Here is a 17,881-nt window from a genome sequence, read left to right as displayed (position 1 = left end):
ATTTTAAATTGAAAAGATAGTGCTTTTAATTCAACATATTAAAAGTTCTCCCCAACGGGGAATCGAACCCCCTTCTCTCAGGTAACAAGTGGGTATGCTTACCATTAGACTATTTAAGACTTATAAAAATAAAAGTTACATATAAGATATGATAATAATTTTTTAATCCGGGTTTAATATTAATCCGGGTTGCAGCGGTAGCTAGCAACCTAGTAAGAGACGATCACGTCCAATGTTAATCCGGGTTGCAGCGGTAGCTAGCAACCTAGTAAGAGACGATTACGTCCAATGCTAAGAAATATAAAAACCCATAGCTCCTAAAATAGGAGTCAGATCAAAACAAACAGTACACCTTTAGAACTGCCTTGTCCGATACCCCTGTACAGTAAACGTTCTGTTATTTGGCTTGAACAGCAAGGGAAATATATTTTCCGGGTTGCAGCGGTAGCTAGCAACCTAGTAAGAGACGATCACGTCCAATGTTAAGAAATATAAAAACCCATAGTTCCTAACAAAGGAGTCAGATCAAAACAAAAAGTACACCATTAGAACCGCCTTGTCCAAAACCCCTCTATAGTAAACTTTCTGTCCCTTGGCTTGAACAGCAAGGGAAATATATTGCCTTGAAAATCAAGAAAATTGACTTTAACGACGTTATTCTCCCCAAACGGGATATTTTTTTTCTTTCTTTTCCACAGATAGCTTGGCACTGGAACATCGTAGAGGGTTGTTCAATAGCTCATCCTAAAGGAAATTAATTGGGTTAAAAATCTATAGTAACTAAAATAAATTATTTCTAAAAGAGAATAAATTTTTCCACCAAAAACTTCATACTTACATTTAAAGACGATCACTGAAATAACAAACAATTGTATACATTGGAATTAGTTAGCTACTTGATTGTTTGAGGTTCGTCTCTTACTATTTAAAAGAAGAAAAAGCCGTAGGCTTTTTCCTGTTTGTAGTCAGTTTATTACCCGGGTTACAGCGGTAGCTAGCATTACAATAAGGAACTAACAGTAACCAATAGTAACTGAAGTATTTAATAATTGGGTTAAAATTTTTGAAGCAATCAAGCAGTTCGTGGTAAATCCGGGTTGCAGCGGTAGCTAGCAACCTAGTAAGAGACGATCACGTCCAATGTTAAGAAATATAAAAACCCATAGTTCCTAACAAAGGAGTCAGATCAAAACAAAAAGTACACCATTAGAACCGCCTTGTCCGAAACCCCTGTATAGGAAACTTTCTGTCCCTTGGCTTGAACAGCAAGGGAAGTATATTGGCTTGAAAATCAAGAAAATTGACTTTAACCACGTTATTCTCCCCAAACGGAATATTTTTTTCTTTTTTCTTTTTTTTTTCTTTTCCACAGATAGCTTGGCACTGGAACATCGTAGAGAGTTGTTCAATAGCTCATCCTAAAGGAAATTAATTGGGTTAAAAATCTATAGTAACTAAAATAAATTATTTCTAAAAGAGAATAAATTTTTCCACCAAAAACTGCATTTTTGATGTCTTTTCACACTGCAGTCTTTCAAACATAATCGTATACAAGCGGTAAGATTTGAACCCATTCCAGTAAGGACCAGTAAGTATATCTCGTAGTAACTGATGCAACAGGGAAAAGAAAAAGAAGTGTGTGGTATATGTGACGTCATACATGGTTAAATTTGATTTTAAAAAAATCCATGCAGCTAAAGCAAAAAGCCTGAAAAATGTTTCAGGCAATGTTTCAAATAACATTAAGGAACAAACTGGTTCAGTTATATCTGTTGGTTCTGGTTAATTTTAAATGGGGACTATGTAAGTTTATTTGGTATCATGGCTGTAAAGATGGCCTAAACCTAGTAAAGAACAAACCATTGCACATTTTGGGCTCAGTTAGCTGCCAGATTATCTGAAGTTCGTCTCTTACTATTCCAAATAAGAAAAAGCCTATTCCAAATAAGAAAGGGTTTTTCCTGTTTGTAGTTATATTAAGAATCGGTCTTGTTAAATATCCGGGTTGCAGCGGTAGCTAGTAATCCGGGTTGCAGCGGTAGCTAGCAATCCGGGTTGCAGCAGTAGCTAGACACCGAGAAAGAGACGACCACGTCAAATGTTAAAAATACAATAATCCATAACTCCTACAAATAGAATCAGATCAGAATAAAAAGTACACGATTAGAACCGCCTTGTCTGTAACCCCAATATAGGAAACTTTCTGTCCCTTGGCTTGAACAACAAGGGAAATACATTGGCTTGAAACCCCAGAAAAGTGGTAGCTTTTTCAGCATTCTGCCTAAACGGCCTCTTTTTTTTCTCCACAGATTGCTTGGCACTGGAACATCGCAGTGAGTTGTTCAATGGCTCATTTTAAAGGAAATTAATGGGGTTAAAAATAATAATAAAGAACGACCTCTTGCCTATACTAAATTTTATAGGCCACTTAACTATAGTATAGGCTAGGACATTTATTATATTTAAGGTCAATATATTAAAATTTTCCACTAAAAGACGGTCATTGGAATAAAAACCCAAAACATACATTTGATTTAGTTAGCTACTTGATTGTTTGAGGCTAGTCTCTTACTATTTCAAAGAAGAAAAAGCCGTAGGCTTTTTCCTGTTTGTACCTGTTTGCAACCGTAGGCTTTTCCGGGTTGCAGCGGTAGCTAGCAACCTAGTAAGAGACGATCACGTCCAATGTTAAGAAATATAAAAACCCATAGTTCCTAACAAAGGAGTCAGATCAAAACAAAAAGTACACCATTAGAACCGCCTTGTCCGAAACCCCTGTATAGGAAACTTTCTGTCCCTTGGCTTGAACAGCAAGGGAAATATATTGGCTTGAAAATCAAGAAAATTGACTTTAACCACGTTATTCTGCACAAACGGGATATTTTTTTCTTTCTTCTTTTGTATCCAGAGATAGCTTGGCACTGGAACATCGTAGAGGGTTGTTCAATAGCTCATTTTAAAGTAAATTAATTGGGTTAAAAACCTTTTGTAACTAAAATAAATTATTTCTAAAAGAGAATAAATTTTTCCACCAAAAACTGCATTTTCGATGTCTTTTCACACTGCAGTCTTTCAAACATAATCGTATACCAGCGGTAAGATTTGAACCTAGGCCTCCGAAGAGACTTGTGGCTAACACCAGTGCCTTGGACCACTCGGCCAGGCTGCCTCTCATAAATAAATATATATGTGAATCTGGGTTGCGGCAGTAGCTAGCAATATAGTAAGAGACGATCAGTCCAATGCTATGAAATATAACAAAACTCCTAAAAATAGAGTCAGATCAAAACAAAAGTACATCATTAGAATTACCTTGTCTGAAACCCTACTAGATAAATATTGAATGTCATCATAGTTTTATATTAGAGCTATGACGTGAATAGAAAAACACGAAAATTTATTGTTGTTTCTGAAGACGTCATGAAATAATATCATTGCTCTATGACGTCAACAAAATCATTACGCTGTGACGTCATAATTACTACTTAAGAACTACAAAGATGAAAATGTTCTCATTCATAATTACATAATGGTTTCAATCAAGCAAGCTATACGCAAGTTGAAAAAACAGTATAATAAAGAACGACCACTAGCCTCTACTATATTTTATAGGCCATCCGGGTTGCAGCGGTAGCTAGCAACCTAGTAAGAGACGATCACGTCCAATGTTAAGAAATATAAAAACCCCTAACTCCTAAAAACAGAGTCAGATCAAAACAAAAAGTACACCATTAGAACCGCCTTGTCTGAAACCCCTATAAAGGAAACTTACCGCCCTGCGGCTTGAATAACAAAGAAAATATATTGGCTTGATAATCAAGAAAATTGACTTTAACCACGTTATTCTCCACAAACGGAATATTTTTTTCTTTCTTTCTTTTCCACAAATAGCTTGGCACTGGAACATCGTAGAGAGTTGTTCAATGGCTCATTTTAAAGGAAATCTTTAGATCTAGCGCTGTTTGTACTTAATTTTTTTTTTATTAATTTTTTTTACAAAAAAAATAATTTTTTATATACAATATTAATCAATGACGTCATAGTCTTTGGATGTAGTTAGTACATAAAGTCTGGATCATCGAATTAAAGCTGAAACTAAGTAAAGAACAATTATGCCTCCATATATTCACAGTGATCTATAAAATTTCCCATTACATCTATAAACTGTTCCACAGTTGCCGGTTCATACCTTGGAAGCTTTTCACTAAACATGCAATCCGGGTTGCAGCGGTAGCTAGCAACCAAGTAAGAGACGATCACGTCCAATGTTAAGAAATATAAAAACCCCTAACTCCTAAAAACAGAGTCAGATCAAAACAAAAAGTACACCATTAGAACCACCTTGTCCGAAACCCCAATAAAGCAAACTTACCGCCCTGCGGCTTGAATAACAAAGAAAATATATTGGCTTGATAATCAAGAAAATTGACTTTAACCACGTTATTCTCCACAAACGGGATATTTTTTTCTTTCTTTCTTTTCCACAGATAGCTTGGCACTGGAACATCGTAGAGAGTTGTTCAATGGCTCATTTTAAAGGAAATCTCTAGATCTAGCGCTATTTGTACTTAATTTTTTTTTTAATTAATTTTTTTTACGAAAAACTTCATTTTTTATATACAATATTAATCAATGACGTCATAGTCTTTTGATGTAGTTAGTACATAAGGTCTGGATCATCGAATTAAAGCTGAATCCGGGTTGCAGTGGTAGCTAGCAACCTAGTAAGAGACGATCACGTCCAATGTTAAGAAATATAAAAACCCATAGTTCTTGAAAAAAGAGTCAGATCAAAACAAAAAGTACACCATTAGAACCGCCTTGTCCGAAACCCCTGCATAGTAAAATTTCTGTCCCTTGGCTTGAACAGCAAGGGAAATATATTGGCTTGAAAATCAAGAAAAGTGGCAGCTACTACAACATTCTGCCTAAACGGGATATTTTTTTCTTTTTTTCTTTTTTTTTCTTTTTTTGTATCCAGAGATAGCTTGGCACTGGAACATCGTAGATGTTTTTTCAATAGCTCATTTTAAAGGAAATTAATTGGGTTAAAAATCTATAGTAACTAAAATAAATTATTTCTAAAAGAGAATAAATTTTTCCACCAAAAACTGCATTTTGATGTCTTTTCACACTGCAGTCTTTCAAACATAATCGTATACCAGCGGTAAGAATTGAACCCACGCCTCTGAAGAGACTGGTTGCTAACACCAGTGCCTTGGACCATTCGGCCAGGCTGCCTCTCATAAATAAATATATATGTGAATTTGGGTTGCAGCAGTAGCTAGCAACCTAGTAATAGACGATCAGTCCAATGCTAAGAAATATAAAAACCCAAAACTCCTAAAAATAGAGTCAGATCAAAACAAAAGTACATCATTAGAAATGCCTTGTCTGAAACCCTACTAGATAAATAATGAACGTCATCATAGTTTTATATTTTACAGTAAAGAACGATCTCTATCCCATACTAACTGATATATGGTGGTTCCAGGTGTAGTTACATATAGGACGAATATAGCTCATCATAAGTGGTGTTTGTCAATTATCCGGGTTGCAGCGGTAGCTAGCAACCTAGTCTGGGTTGCAGCGGTAGCTAGCAACCTAGTAAGAGACGATCACGTCCAATGTTAAGAAATATAAAAATCCATAGCTGCTAAAAAAATCAGATCAAAACAAAAAGTACACCATTAGAACCGCCTTGTCTAAAACCCCTGTACAGGAATCTTTCAGTTCCTTGGCTTGAACAGCAAGGGAAATATATTGGCTTGAAAATCAAGAAAATTACATTAAAATACGATCATTTGAATAACATACCACTGCATACATTGACTTAGGTAGCTACTTGATTACTTGAGGATCGTCTCTTACTATTTCAAAGAAGAAAAAGCCGTAGGCTTTTTCCTGTTTGTAATGATATAGCATAAAAAGAAACCCAAGTTGTAACTGACGTCATCCTGGTTGTTATAGTAAAGAATTATAATAAAGATTCATTAAAAGACGATCATTGGAGTAATCCGGGTTGCAGCGGTAGCTAGCAACCTATTAAGAGACGATCACTTCAAATGTCAAGTCTGGATCCATCCGGAGAAACATCAAATACAGAGATAATGAAGAGTATTGTCAAAATACTATCAAGTCAGCATCAATCCGGAGAAACATCAACTACAGAATATAATAAAGAAAGTGAATAATTTTTTGAAAGTGAAAATATATGCAATTTGTTCGTTAAGTTATTATTTCTTTTTATGATAATTTTTTTATTGTTATTATTATCGAACCTACAGTCCTATTAAATTGAAAAAGCCTTATTCGAACAGGAATCCGGGTTGCAGCGGTAGCTAGCAACCTAGTAAGAGACGATCACGTCCAATGTTAAGAAATATAAAAACCCATAGTTCTTAAAAAAAGAGTCAGATCAAAACAAAAAGTACACCATTAGAACCGCCTTGTCCGAAACCCCTGCATAGTAAAATTTCTGTCCCTTGGCTTGAACAGCAAGGGAAATATATTGGCTTGAAAATCAAGAAAAGTGGCAGCTACTACAACATTCTGCCTAAACGGGATATTTTTTTCTTTTTTTCTTTTTTTTTTCTTTTGTATCCAGAGATAGCTTGGCACTGGAACATCGTAGAGGATTGTTCAATAGCTCATTTTAAAGGAAATTAATTGGGTTAAAAATCTATAGTAACTAAAATAAATTATTTCTAAAAGAGAATAAATTTTTCCAATAAAAACTGTATTTTTGATGCAGTGACGTCATAATTACTATATAAGAAATTATAATATAGAACGACCTCTTGCCTATATTAAACTTTGTAGGCCACTTAGCGGTAGTACAGGTTAGTAAAGTCCAGGTTGCAGCGGTAGCTAGCAACCTAGTAAGAGACAATCACGCCCCATTGTAGAAACTAATGTAACCGATAACTCCTGAAAAAAGATTCAGATCAAAACAAAAAGTACACTTTTAGAACCGCCTTTTCCAAAACTTCTATATAGCAAACTTCCCGTCCTTTGGCTTGAATACATAAAGGACCGATTCAGTTCATCATAATCCGGGTTGCAGCGGTAGCTAGCAACCTTGTAAGAGACGATCACGTCCAATGTTAAGAAATATAAAAACCCATAACTCCTAAAAATTTATAATAAAAAACGAACTCTAGCCTATACTAAATGGATAACATAAAGGTTATATTTAAATAAGTCCATTAGAAGAACTAACAATTGTATATATTGGACTTTTTAGCTACCTGATTCTTTGAGGGTCGTCTCTTACTATATCAAAGAAGAAAAATCCATAGGCTTTTTCCTGTTTGTCCGGGTTGCAGTATAATAAAGAACGACCTCTTGCCTATACTAAATTTTATACGCCACTTAATTATAGTATAGGTTATCATTAGAAGAACAAACTGTTGCATACAATGGACTTACTTAGCTGCCTGATTCTTTGAGAGTCGTCTCTTACTACTCCAAAGAAAAAAAAGCCGTAGGATTTTTCCTGTTTGTAATCAGGTTTACATAATCTGGGTGGTCAATCCGGGTTGCATTACATAGTTCATAGTAACTGAAGCTATATTAAAATCTGGGTTGCAGCGGTAGCTAGCAATCTGGGTTGCAGCGGTAGCTAGCAACCTAGTAAGAGACGATCACGTCCAATGTTAAGAAATATGAAAACCCATAGCTCCTAAAAAAGGAGTCAGATCAAAACAAAAAGTACACCATTAGAACCACCTTGTCCGAAACCCCTGTATAGGAAACTTTCTGTCATTTGGCTTGAACAGCAAGGGAAACATATTGGCTTGAAAATCAAGAATATAATAAAGAACGAACTCTTTCCTATACTAAATCCGGGTTGCAGCGGTAGCTAGTCACGTCCAATGTTCTCCACAAACAGGATATTTTTTTCTTTCTTCTTTTTCTTCTTCTTCTTTTCCATAGATAGCTTGGCACTGGAACATCGTAGGGAGCTGTTCAATGGCTTATTTTAAAAGAAATTAATTGGGTTAAAAACCTTATGTAACTAAAACAAATTATTTTTAAAACAGGATAAATTTTTCCACTAAAAACTGTATTTTTGATGCCTTTTCGTACTGCTGTCTTTTCAAAGATACTTGATTTTTGAAGCAATCCAACAGTTCGTGGTAAAGTTGTATTTAAACTTTATATTCCATAGATAGCTTGGCACTGGAACATCGTAGAGTGTTGTTCAATGGCTCATTTTAAAGGAAATCTCTAGATCTAGTGCTATTTGTACTTAATTTTTTTTTAAATTAATCCGGGTTGCAGCGGTAGCTAGCAACCTAGTAAGAGACGATCACGTCCAATGTTAAGAAATATAAAAACCCATAGTTCCTAACAAAGGAGTCAGATCAAAACAAAAAGTACACCATTAGAACCGCCTTGTCCGAAACCCCTGTATAGGAAACTTTCTGTCCCTTGGCTTGAACAGCAAGGGAAATATATTGGCTTGAAAATCAAGAAAATTGACTTTAGCCACGTTATTCTGCACAAACGGGATATTTTTTTCTTTTTTCTTTTGTATCCAGAGATAGCTTGGCACTGGAACATCGTAGAGGGTTGTTCAATAGCTCATTTTAAAGTAAATTAATTGGGTTAAAAACCTTTTGTAACTAAAATAAATTATTTCTAAAAGAGAATAAATTTTTCCACCAAAAACTGCATTTTCGATGTCTTTTCACACTGCAGTCTTTCAAACATAATCGTATACCAGCGGTAAGATTTGAACCTAGGCCTCCGAAGAGACTGGTGGCTAACACCAGTGCTTTGGACCACTCGGCCAGGCTGCCTCTCATAAATAAATATATATGTGAATCTGGGTTGCGGCAGTAGCTAGCAATCTAGTAAGTGACGATCAGTCCAATGCTATGAAATATAACAAAACTCCTAAAAATAGAGTCAGATCAAAACAAAAGTACATCATTAGAATTACCTTGTCTGAAACCCTACTAGATAAATATTGAATGTCATCATAGTTTTATATTAGAGCTATGACGTGAATAGAAAAACACGAAAATTTATTGTTGTTTCTGAAGACGTCATGAAATAATATCATTGCTCTATGACGTCAACAAAATCATTACGCTGTGACGTCATAATTACTACTTAAGAACTACAAAGATGAAAATGTTCTCATTCATAATTACATAATGGTTTCAATCAAGCAAGCTATACGCAAGTTGAAAAAACAGTACTACACAAACAACAGAGATAGTAACTTGAAAAGAAAAAAGCAAAGGTATTCAACCGACCAGGCGTATCGAGAAGTAATAATTGAGAGAGCAAAACAAAACAGCAAGATGTGTTATCACAATGATGAAGATTATAGACATGCAAAAATTGAGACAGCCAAACAAAAGATCAAGGAGAGTTATCACAATGATGAAGATTACCGCATCAAATATAAGAAAAACCAAAAGCAAAGGTATTCAACCGTCCAGGTGTATCGAGAAGCAAAAATTGAGACAGCCAAACAAAAGATCAAGGAGCGTTACTGGGGTGACAAAATCTATAATAAAAAAATTAAATTCTCTGCGAGGTTGTACCGAAGAACGCATAAGGACAGAGGGAAAAATTACATTCAGAAATACAAGAAGATGGCAAAAATGCAGGCTGATCTTTGTAAATTGAGAAACATTTTACGCATGTTTTATCGGAATCAAGAAAAGTATTCAAAATTACAGATTAAAATTCTCTTTGAAAGAGCGGATGCTGTTGAAAAGTCGGCTAGAAATTCTTTGGCAAAGCTTCATAGTAATATCCAAAAGAAATGTTGTCAGTTTAACGAAAAGCTTCCAAGGTATGGATTGGCAACTGTGGAACAGTTTATAGATGCAATGGAAAATGTTCGACAACACAGTGAATATACGGAGGCGTACTTCTTAGAAAATTCGTATATTAATTTTGGAAGGAGCAATTGCAGTTTATGTAGCAGCAATAAAAATATATATACAAGCATACCTATCAACAGCGAAGGAAAAGCAATGTTTTTCAATTATGGCGAAAACGAGCCTGTTAGGGTTATTAGTAAATGTGTTTGTAAGACTAATGATTTAGAACAAATTCCTGGAACACCGACTCAAGAAAAAAGCATTTCTAACTGTGTTTTAAACAGTTCGTTTAGTTCTACTGAATATTTGGCAAAAAATTCTCTGTGTAGTAGAACAAACTGTCCTGAAAAGTACGAGACAACTATTGAAAAATGCTCTAGAACTAGATCTGACAAGGAAATTATGATGGCTGAAGTCACCTATAACAATCCGAGTAAACATTCAAAACCAAAAATTGGGCAGCAGGTTACTTGGCAATGTCACCCTGATATCTGCAAGCTCTATCCGATGGATATTGAATTATGTCAAATTCTTTTTGTTATCCGGGTTGCAGCGGTAGCTAGCAACCTAGTAAGAGTATAATAAAGATCGAACTCTTCCCTATACTAACTTGCATACGCAACTTCACTATAGTTAAGATTACAATATTTATATTATGCATCATTATAAATTATAAAAGGTTCAAATATTCGAAGATTATAGAGTTAAAAATTTTCCCACCCCGGGAATCGAAGCCGAGCCTGTTAAGTGAAAGTTAACTATCCTAGCCACTAGACCATATTGAACCATAAAGAAGTATGATTTAAGAGCCATATGCGTATTATTATTTCACCATACCAATTATAATAAGGCCAAAACAAAATCGTCGACTTGCAACCTTACTTTTGACACATTAGTTAAATCTTCATCAGGCTTAAAAAATGTTTTGCTAGTTTTACATGAAAGAACGAACCTTAGTCCATATCCGGGTTGCAGCGGTAGCTAGCAACCTAGTTACAATAAAGAACGACACCTTGCCCATGTTAACTTAAACATAAATAGGGATTATGTAATTTCCATATACAATAAAGAACGACACCTTGCCCATGTTAACTAAAACATAAATAGGGATTATGTAATTTCCAATAGTATCATCACTATAGTTAAGATTAAAATATTTATATTATGCATCATTATAAATTATAAAAGGTTCAAATATTCGAAGATTATAGAGTTAAAAATTTTCCCACCCCGGGAATCGAACCCGAGCCTGTTAAGTGAAAGTTAACTATCCTAGCCACTAGACCATATTGAACCATAAAGAAGTATGATTTAAGAGCCATATGCGTATTATTATTTCACCATACCAATTATAATAAGGCCAAAACAAAATCGTCGACTTGCAACCTTACTTTTGACACATTAGTTAAATCTTCATCAGGCTTAAAAAATGTTTTGCTAGTTTTACATGAAAGAACGAACCTTAGTCCATATCCGGGTTGCAGCGGTAGCTAGCAACCTAGTTACAATAAAGAACGACACCTTGCCCATGTTAACTTAAACATAAATAGGGATTATGTAATTTCCAATACAATAAAGAACGACACCTTGCCCATGTTAACTAAAACATAAATAGGGATTATGTAATTTCCAATAGTATCATGGCTGTAGAGATGGCTGAAACCTAGTTACAATAAAAAACGATCATTGGAATAACAAAAATTGAATACCTTTGGTTACACTAAAGAACGATCTTTCTCCCATAGTAACTGATGTGTTACATTAAAAGACGATCATTGGATTAAAAAGTTATTGCATGCATTGGACTTAGTTGGCTACTTGATTGTTTGAGGTTCGTCTCTTACTATTTCAAAGAAGAAAAAGCCGTAGGCTTTTTCCTGTTTGTAATATTTTCCTGTTTACATAAAGGCTCGATCATCAAATTTAAGCTGAAACTAAATAAAGGACAATTATGCCTCCATATATTCACAGTGATGTATAAGATTTCTAATTACATCTGTAAACTGTTCCACAGTTGTCGGTCATGATTTTTCATTACATCTGTAAACTGTTCCACAGTTAATTTTGAAAATTATAATAAAGAATTACGAAGGTTAGTAATTTCACAGATGGCTTGGCACTGGAACATCGTAGAGAGTTGTTCAATTTTTACAGTAAAGAGCGATCTCTCTCCCATACTAACTGATATTTTGTGGTTTTACAGTAAATCTGGGTTGCAGCGGTAGCTAGCAATCCGGGTTGCAGCGGTAGCTAGCAACCTAGTAAGAGACGATCACGTCCAATGTTAAGAAATATAAAAACCCATAGTTCTTAAAAAAAGAGTCAGATCAAAACAAAAAGTACACCATTAGAACCGCCTTGTCCGAAACCCCTGCATAGTAAAATTTCTGTCCCTTGGCTTGAACAGCAAGGGAAATATATTGGCTTGAAAATCAAGAAAAGTGGCAGCTACTACAACATTCTGCCTAAATGGGATATTTTTTTCTTTTTTTTTTCTTTTTTTTTTCTTTTTTTGTTTATAGTAAAGAACGAACTATAGCCTATAGTAATTGAACTACAAAGCACTCCATTAGACTAATATGAAGGATGGGTCTACTTAATTATAGTCTTACTACAGATTGATCAATGATGTCATAATCGTTGGTTGTAGCCAGGTCGTCTCTTACTATTCCAATTAAGAAAAAGCCAAGGGCTTTTTCCTGTTTGTACTCAAACAGTTCATGGTATCGAACTTTATAGTAAGATCTGGGTTGCATCCGGGTCCAGCGTGCTTTAGATTTAGCACCTGGCCTTCCAGACATTTTGAACTCTTATGGTGAATATCTGGAGAGAACAAGACATAGTTTAATGGTAGCAGATTTTTATTACCAAAGAGCCCTAAGTATATCCCCTTGCCATTCCCGAGCTTTAGAAAACCACAAGAGAACGCCGCCTTTAGTAGACAAACTTGACGAGTGTTTGCTACAGAATACTGCAGGAAAGAAAGATGAAATTGTGACGTTTCCCGATGAAGCAGTTTTTAAAGAAGTTTCAAATGATATTAAGTCTCGCTATGTTTAACATACAGCCGGGATTGAAGGTAATACTATGACTTTAGCACAGATACGTTTGGTACTTGAAAATCGAAACCCTATGCCCAATAAAAGCTTAATTGAATACAATGAGATTCTTGGAATTGATAACGCTTTAAAATATCTCTGGAGTGCTCTGGTTAACAAACCAGGCGATATATCAGAGGAGGACATATTACAAATACATAGTTATGTGCTGGGTCTGGTAGACTCCAGTGAAAGTGGGGTTTACCGTCATACCCAGGTGTCTGTTAACGGTCATAAGCCTCCACCTCCACAAGAAGTAAGGTTTCTCATGACTGAATTTATCAACTGGCTCAACTCAACTGACGCAAGAAGCTTACATCCAATTAAATACGTTGCACTTGCTCATTTTAAGCTGGTATCAATTCACCCATTTACTGATGGCAATGGAAGAACTTCCAGACTTCTAATGAATCTAATGATAATGCGAGCTAAATTTCCTCTCGTAATTATCGATAAAGAAGAAAAGAGTTCGTATTTCCAAGCTCTAGAAATTGCTCATCAGGGTGATGTGCGTCCTTTCATAAGGTTTGTTGCTTACTCTGTAGAAGAAACGCTAAATGTGTTTCTTCTGGCCATGTCACACCCAGTATTTCATCTTGCAGTAGAGATAGAAAATGTCTAGAGCATCCACTGTGGAGCAAACGTATTTAAATTAATCGGTCTTCCTGTGAATGTTGAGGACCGGTTCCCGATCGCTCCCCTGTGAGGACCGAGTCCAAGCGTAAAAGACACATTAGCTGTTTGTGAGTATAAAAGACTCAATTGTTTTTATTGTAGTTTCAACTCGTTTTCAAGTTGGGTCTGATTGCTCGTTTTAATTTGTGTGAGTTTTGTTCATTCATAGTAATTCGTCTTCGTCTTAAATTTGTTTTGTTATATGTCTTATTGCTGCCCTTTATAAATTCCAATATCATTCTTTGCTTTTTATTTTGCTCTTTGATTTGTTGCTTTTGTAGATGTTTGAGCATTTCTAGATAAATTTGACAGCAGAAGAATTCTTCCAATTGCACAAACAACAGATATAGAATTCATACAAGAAACAAAAAAGCAGTAGCTTTTCAATGTAAATCAACTGAATAAAAAGATTGAGCTGGTTAAAATATACTATTACTGCTAAATCTTTGCAGCACCAAACCGCATAAGGTCTGCTCAACTGTACACGCTCCTCCTCCATCTCAATCTGTTCAAGGCTTCTTTACCATTTCAAAAGATCTAGATGTCACAGTTTCTGTTTTCACAGTTTTTAGCACACTAACCAAAGATAAAAAAAAAAAAATGGTTACACACGGCCTTTAGTATGAGGAAATGGAAAAAGAACACCATCTTCCCACGAAAATAAAACACAAGTTCTCTTACCTCTGCTCCTCCCACAGAGAACGTTTTTTTGAATTGCTCGACAGAATTACCCAAGTCGTATGAAAAAACAAAATATGCTTACCAAACCCAAAACATCATTCCAACTAGAACATCATTGCCAAAGCACCAGACGAAGAAAAGAAATTACCAAGATAAGGCGCTATACTCAGTAAAACAAGACTTTCGAAGAACCTCTGGAAATGGTTTCATTTTCCCCAGGTATTATTAACTCACTTTGTAAACTTTTATAATTCTCTGATCCAGTGTAACAACTTGTACGTTGAGGACAAAAAAGCCTTTGAGCCTTACACCGTGAGAACAAAGGCAATAAGGCAAACAATTATGGGGTGAAACACACTACTGTGAGATAGCCATTTTGTTGAAAATAGTCTGGAGAACATATAGCAATGCCTCCTGGGTTGGCATATCCCCCCAGAGCCCAGGGGCAAGGATTGTAACTTATGGACTGGGGGCATATTAGGATTTAATGGAACGGGTAATCGTATAAACTTCAGATGGGGCTTGTTTAGTTTGAAATTGGAAGTTATATTACCCTTTTTAAGAGTCGAAAGGAATTTGAGAGCAACCACACCCACCACTTCCCCGATTTCCTCCGATCAAAATCTTAAGATAGCAATTTCGTTCTGTGTAGTAAAAGGGTCTGGAAATTATTTCTTTGAAGATGACAAGCCCAACCCCTCATATCCCTCATGGGAAGGGCTGTAAACTATGCCCTGGAGGCATATAAGGATTTTATAGTAAGGATGGTCGTAAATACTTCATAGGGGCTCATTCGATTGGTAATCAGAAGTTCTAGTGCCCTTTTTAAGAGTGAAAGTGATCAGATAATATCTACCCCCCCCCCAAACCTCATGTGGGCAACTAGCCCCCCCCCCAAATACCCCGCTTTTCCCAAAACGCATCTGATTTAGACCAACCAGCCCCTTCCCCTCTATCATTTCCCAAAACAAACATCCCAGCAAAGTTTTGAGACGAATATTTTACAGCATGTTGAAAGGCTCAGTAATTGAGTTTTTGGGGATGTCAACCTCCCCCCCCCCTTGAGGCCTCAGGACCAGGGCGATAAGTTAGGCAATTTATCCATTGCTTACACATAGTATATCTTGAAAAATGTAAAAAAAACTAGCATATGTTGAAAAAGGTAAAAAGATAAGGATATGGAGAAAATGTATGTATGTCTGACCTCTACTTTCCCAAAATAAAAGGGCATTAAGATGAGTCTCTCATGGAATGTTGAGGCGAGCATTGAACTAAATTAAAACATGTTGTGTGTATATGGTTTGTCAAATGTGTATATGGGTTATAACTCAGGGATGAATAAGTGTATTAATTTGAAACTTCAGGAAATGATAGGGGAGATGATCAATTAGCCAAAAAGGCAGTATTTGCACGTTACAGCTACTACAACTGCCACTGCTGCTACCACAATAGCTACTACTACCACTACTATCACTAGAACTACTACTTCTGTAGCAAGTAGGCTACTACTAAGGCTGAGGATATTAAAATAAATATCTGAGGAAACATTGAGGGGAAAGTTGAACTAAATCAAAAGATGCTATGTGCAGACAGATTGATACTATGGGCGTATCAGCAATATTTTTTGAACAGCTTATCGTATCAAGAGGAGACTTCAGAGATATCATGAATGGGAAGTTCAGTTGACCAAAAGGCACCTGCCACTGCTGCTACTTTTGTTACTACTACTAATAATATCACGCTGTTACTGCTGCTACTGTTCCTACTACTACCATTAATACTATGATACTAGTACAATTAAGGCTACGCTTCTAAAGGGGAAAATTTGACAGAGTATTGAAGGGGGAATTTGAACTAAATCAAAACAAAACTATGTGCATGCAGATTGTCAACAGGGCTTACATGTAAGTATGTATGTATTTCCAAAAAAAGCCATCGGGCCATAGGAAAAAAACAGAAAATAACATAACAAAACCAACAAAAAAACACAAATAAATAAAAAAAACACAAATAAATCAAAAAGAAAAAAAAAACCTACATATATATGAATCTTCACAAAAATATTTATAAAGAGATACATCTTTCACGATGTATCAGCTCTTCAGCAACATACTTAGACAGATTCCTTAATGTCATTTTAACTCATGATCCTACAATACCTTCCACCCACCTTCTGCCAACACTACCAAAAACCCTCATTTCTCGAATCCGCCAATTCCTTACAATTCCCCAAAAAATGAAAAATATCCTCATCATCTTCCCCAAATTTACAGTAAAGAACGATCTTTCACCCATAGTAACTGAGATATGGTGGTTCCAGGGATATCCGGGTTGCAGCGGTAGCTAGCAACCTAGTAAGAGACGATCACGTCCAATGTTAAGAAATATAAAAACCCATAGTTCCTAAAAAAGGAGTCAGATCAAATTCAAAAGAACACCATTAGAACCGCCTTGTCGGAAACCCCTGTATAGGAAACTTTCAGTCCCTTGGCTTGAACAGCAAGGGAAATATATTGGCTTGAAAATCAAGAAAAGTGGCAGCTACTACAACATTCTGCCTAAACGGGATATCTTTTTTTCTTTTTTTCTGTTCCACAGATAGCTTGGCACTGGAACATCGTAGAGAGTTGTTCAATGGCTCATTTTAAAGGAAATTAATTGGTTTAAAAATCTATAGTAACTAAAATAAATTATTTCTAAAAGAGAATAAATTTTTCCACCAAAAACTGCATTTTTGATGTCTTTTCACACTGCATTATCCGGGTTGCAGCGGTAGCTAGCAACCTAGTAAGAGACGATCACCTCCAATGTTAAGAAATATAAAACCCCCCAACTCCTAAAAAAAGAGTCAGATCGAAACAAAAAGTACACCATTAGAACCGCCTTGTCCGAATCCTCTATAAAGGAAACTTACCGCCCTTTGGCTTGAATAACAAAGAAAATATATTGGCTTGAAAATCAAGAAAATTGACTTTTACCACGTTATTCTCCACAAACGGGATATTTTTTTCTTTCCGCTTGATTTTCCTGCGCAGCTAGCTGGGCACTGGAAAATCATAGAAAGCTGTATAATAGCTCATTTTAAAGGCAATTGCAACATCTAGTACCTTTTGTAATTAAAAATAAAATACTTTTTAAAGTAGAATCAATTTTGTCAAAGAAATTGCATTTTTGATGTATTTTCATACTGCAGTCTTTTCAAAGATATTTGAAATTTGAAGCAATCAAACAGTTCATGGTAATGAACTCTATAGTAATAATAGCTACTTGTCTCAATAGTAACCGAAACTCCAGGAACCAAGATTTTCGTTTTTGGCTTAATCGCTAAAATTATTATGTAAACTGCAAAAATATTTATGATGCCTAATCAGTAATACTAAGTTCTCAATTTAAACAACAAAAATACATGAAAATTTTATAATTAGTTTTTCTTTTTGTCTCCTGGAAGAAAAATTTTTTTCATCTCAGTTCAAAGTTATTATTGTATCCTGGAACCAAACTTTTTTTGGTTTGTAACCCGTAAAGTACGTATCTCCATATTATTGTCTTATAATTGCAATTATTTTAGTTTTCAGTCCA

General features: G+C 35.5%; 1 pseudogene; it reads left to right on the top strand.

The window, feature by feature from the left end:
* LOC148947960 (protein adenylyltransferase Fic pseudogene) overlaps window positions 1–13,652 on the top strand; it is a 35,907-nt pseudogene extending 22,255 nt beyond the window's left edge.
* The last annotated feature ends 4,229 nt before the right edge of the window (window positions 13,653–17,881 follow it).

This window comes from Artemia sp. Qi Xiang Cuo, chromosome 10, assembly GCF_049724085.1.
Source record: "Artemia sp. Qi Xiang Cuo chromosome 10, ASM4972408v1, whole genome shotgun sequence".
Lineage (NCBI taxonomy): Eukaryota > Metazoa > Arthropoda > Branchiopoda > Anostraca > Artemiidae > Artemia > Artemia sp. Qi Xiang Cuo.
This window is presented reverse-complemented; position numbering and strand designations above follow the sequence as displayed.